General features: G+C 57.3%; 1 long non-coding RNA gene across 1 annotated transcript; it reads left to right on the forward strand.

The window, feature by feature from the left end:
- The first annotated feature begins 520 nt into the window (after nucleotides 1-520).
- Nucleotides 521-945, forward strand: LOC128074306 (uncharacterized). The gene is made up of 3 exons (XR_008203152.1): nucleotides 521-585; nucleotides 750-778; nucleotides 908-945. It is a non-coding gene; the product is annotated as an uncharacterized LOC128074306 (long non-coding RNA).
- Nucleotides 946-4,231: the final 3,286 nt, after the last annotated feature.

Consider the following 4,231-nt stretch of genomic DNA (forward strand, 5'->3'; position numbering starts at 1 on the left):
TTCAAAACGTGTCTCAGGTTTACAAAAAAACTTTCCCCCCTTTTTTCTTTTTTTTTGCAATTTTTCCCCGTTTTTTAAACGTTCCGTTGGTGCAAAAAAAAAAAAAAAAAAAATTTGAGGATCACCATAAGGGCTTCTTTTGCATTTTTAATTTAGTAACTAACATATGAATAAATTTGCATATTAATTAGTTGCAGATTAAATCATGCATACATAATTGCCTCCTCACTGTGTTTAATGTTTGTCACAATCTCCAGCCCGCTTTGATGGATGCCGCGCAGCATCGCGGCTCCCTGCACCCCTTGCAGGCGCTGACAGCGGCCCCAAATCCGGCCGAGAGGCGGCGCCCCCTCTGACGAGGCCTCTCCCGAGCCGTTTACTATTCATAACCCTTAATGCAGCTCCTAATTATGCAGCCCGTGTCTGTTAACCGCTGCGGTGCCGAGCCGGGACGCGGCGCCTGGATGCACAGCCCTGGGTGCTGCTGGAGGGGCCTGAAGGGGATGGGGTTGGGTGGGCAGGGTTTGGGTCTGAAGGTTTGGGTGTGAAGGTTTGGGTCTGAAGGTTTGGGAATGGAGGGTTTGGGTCTGAAGGTTTGGGTCTGAAGGTTTGGGTCTGAAGGTTTGGGTTTGAAGGTTTGGGTCTGAAGGTTTGGATCTGAAAGGTTTGGGTCTGAAGGTTTGGATCTGAAGGTTTGGGAATGGAGGGTTTGGGTTTGAAGGTTTGGGTCTGAAGGTTTGGGTCTGAAGGGTTTGGGTCTGAAGGTTTGGGTTTGAAGGTTTGGGTCTGAAGGTTTGGGTCTGAAAGGTTTGGGTCTGAAGGTTTGGGTCTGAAGGGTTTGCGTCTGAAGGTTTGGGTCTGAAGGGTTTGGGTCTGAAGGTTTGGGTCTGAAGGTTTGGGTCTGAAGGTTTGGGAATGGAGGGTTTGGGTCTGAAAGGTTTGGGTCTGAAGGTTTGGGTCTGAAGGTTTGGGAATGGAGGGTTTGGGTCTGAAAGGTTTGGGTCTGAAGGTTTGGGTCTGAAGGTTTGGGTGTGAAGGTTTGGGTCTGAAGGTTTGGGAATGGAGGGTTTGGGTCTGAAGGTTTGGGTCTGAAGGTTTGGGTCTGAAGGTTTGGGAATGGAGGGTTTGGGTCTGAAGGTTTGGGTCTGAAGGTTTGGGTCTGAAGGTTTGGGAATGGAGGGTTTGGGTCTGAAGGTTTGGGTCTGAAGGGTTTGGGTCTGAAGGTTTGGGTCTGAAGGTTTGGGAATGGAGGGTTTGGATTTGGGTCTGAAGGTTTGGGTCTGAAGGTTTGGGTCTGAAGGTTTGGGTCTGAAAGGTTTGGGAATGGAGGGTTTGGGTCTGAAAGGTTTGGGTCTGAAGGTTTGGGTCTGAAGGTTTGGATCTGAAGGTTTGGATCTGAAGGTTTGGGTCTGAAGGTTTGGGAATGGAGGGTTTGGATCTGTGGGGTTTGCTGCAGATCTGTGGGGTTTGTTGCAGATCTGTGGGGTTTGCTGCAGATCTGTGGGGTTTGGGTGCAGATCTGTGGGGTTTGCTGCAGATCTGTGGGGTTTGTTGCAGATCTGTGGGGTTTGGGTGCAGATCTGTGGGGTTTGGTGCCGATCTGTGGGGTTTGGGTGCAGATCTGTGGGGTTTGGTGCAGATCTGTGGGGTTTGGGTGCAGATCTGTGGGGTTTGGTGCAGATCTGTGGGGTTTGGTGCAGATCTGTGGGGTTTGGGTGCAGATCTGTGGGGTTTGGTGCAGATCTGTGGGGTTTGGGTGCAGATCTGTGGGGTTTGGTGCAGATCTGTGGGGTTTGGGTGCAGATCTGTGGGGTTTGTTGCAGATCTGTGGGGTTTGGGTGCAGATCTGTGGGGTTTGGTGCAGATCTGTGGGGTTTGGTGCAGATCTGTGGGGTTTGGGAGCGGCGTTGGCCTCTCTCCTTCCTTTCCCTCGTGCTGCCTTTGCTGCTGTGCTCAGCTCAGCACCTCCAGGTTTTGCCCACAGTGCAGAGGAACCCAAACAAAGGGGTTTTTTTAAGCTTTAAAACCTTCAGATCCTGATTTTTATCCAACTGCAGAAATGTGGGGAACCAGGGGAGAAAAAAGCAAAGGCAGGGAAGGCAGGAAAGAACGCGAGGGGCTCCAGGGGGGCATCAGCAAGGACCAGGCTTGGCCCTTTTCCTGTTCTGTGCCCCATCTCTGTGCTGTGCCCCATCTCTGTGCTGTGCCCCATCTCTGTTCTGTGCCCCATCTCCTTGCTGTGCCCCATCTCTGTGCTGTGCCCCATCTCTGTTCTGTGCCCCATCTCTGTTCTGTGCCCCATCTCCGTTCTGTGCCCCATCTCTGTTCTGTGCCCCATCTCTGTGCTGTGCCCCATCTCTGTGCTGTGCCCCATCTCAGTGCTGTGCCCCATCTCTGTTCTGTGCCCCATCTCTGTGCTGTGCCCCATCTCAGTGCTGTGCCCCATCTCTGTGCTGTGCCCCATCTCTGTTCTGTGCCCCATCTCTGTGCTGTGCCCCATCTCTGTTCTGTGCCCCATCTCTGTGCTGTGCCCCATCTCCTTGCTGTGCCCCATCTCTGTTCTGTGCCCCATCTCTGTTCTGTGCCCCATCTCTGTGCTGTGCCCCATCTCTGTTCTGTGCCCCATCTCTGTGCTGTGCCCCATCTCCTTGCTGTGCCCCATCTCAGTGCTGTGCCCCATCTCTGTTCTGTGCCCCATCTCTGTTCTGTGCCCCATTTCTGTTCTGTGCCCCATCTCTGTGCTGTGCCCCATCTCCTTGCTGTGCCCCATCTCTGTGCTGTGCCCCATCTCTGTTCTGTGCCCCATCTCCTTGCTGTGCCCCATCTCTGTGCTGTGCCCCATCTCCTTGCTGTGCCCCATCTCTGTGCTGTGCCCCATCTCTGTTCCGTGCCCCATCTCTGTTCTGTGCCCCATCTCTGTTCTGTGCCCCATCTCTGTTCTGTGCCCCATCTCTGTGCTGTGCCCCATCTCTGTTCTGTGCCCCATCTCCTTGCTGTGCCCCATCTCTGTGCTGTGCCCCATCTCTGTTCTGTGCCCCATTTCTGTTCTGTGCCCCATCTCTGTTCTGTGCCCCATCTCTGTGCTGTGCCCCATCTCTGTTCTGTGCCCCATCTCTGTGCTGTGCCCCATCTCTGTGCTGTGCCCCATCTCTGTTCTGTGCCCCATCTCAGTGCTGTGCCCCATCTCTGTTCCGTGCCCAGCACAGCTGTGTGGCAGCAGCTGCGGGATGCCGCCCCACACTTTGCTCTCGTTGCCTTCTTGTTGTGATGCCGTATGGGTCGTTAATTGGGGTTGCAGGCCGGGATGTTTTGCAGGCAGCTCTGGGCTGTCGTTGGTCAGCGTCCTGCGCCTGCAGCCGCGCCGTGGAGCTGCTGCGCTCCTGGTTTGCAGGACGGCCGCGTGGCGCCGTGGCCGCAGCTGCTCGCAATGCGGCCGATGGCAGCTCGCTGCTCACTGCGGAATCCCGGCGGGTCGGGGCCGCAGGCGCCCTTTTGTGCGGAAGGGATTTAACGGGACAAACGCCATCGCGAGGGGCCGCTGCCCGAACGCCTCGCCGGCTCCTTGCCTGCTGGCACCGGACCGTGCGCTGCGTCCCGCTTGCTGTCGTTGCCGTCCTGCGCCGTGCGGTGCCGTTCCCAGCCTTGGCGCAGCGTTCAGAGCCCGTCGAAGCGCCTTCAATTCCGTGCCCCCTTCTGCCCAGCCCCGCCGCAGCCCTTGGGGCAGCCTGGAGCCGCGGCTCTGTGCAGCCGTGTCCGTCCGTCCGTCCGTCCGTCCCGCTGTGCCGTCCGCAGCGCTCCGGTTCCTCGGAGAGCTGAAATCTCCGTGTTCCAAGGGAAAAAGCCGGCGCCCAGCGCGGCTCTGGGATCCTCCTGCGTGGTGAATCTGCGAGCGAGGAGGGACGGAGCCCCCGGGGGAACGGAAAGGAAGCGGCGCTGTGCGGAGAGCGGGGCAGGAGGAGGAGCGAAAGGAGGCGGCCGCCGCTGCGCCTCCGCGTGTGCGAGAGCGGCGCGGCGCTGCCGTTGCCCCGCGTCCCAACCGACCTCCTGGACGCCCCCGGGCCCAGATGCTGCTCCTGGCGCACGGCTGCAGGGAGGCGGGGCTGCGAAAAGACGGAGGAATTCGGCTCCTGTTGCCCATTTTGCCCTGGAAGCTCCGTTCTGTCACTGATGCACTCAGGCCTCCGGCATCGGCGCCTCGAGGCAGCGCAGCTCTGTTCTCTGCTGCACATCT

Source organism: Tympanuchus pallidicinctus, unplaced genomic scaffold (assembly GCF_026119805.1).
Source record: "Tympanuchus pallidicinctus isolate F22 unplaced genomic scaffold, pur_lepc_1.0 scaffold9, whole genome shotgun sequence".
Lineage (NCBI taxonomy): Eukaryota > Metazoa > Chordata > Aves > Galliformes > Phasianidae > Tympanuchus > Tympanuchus pallidicinctus.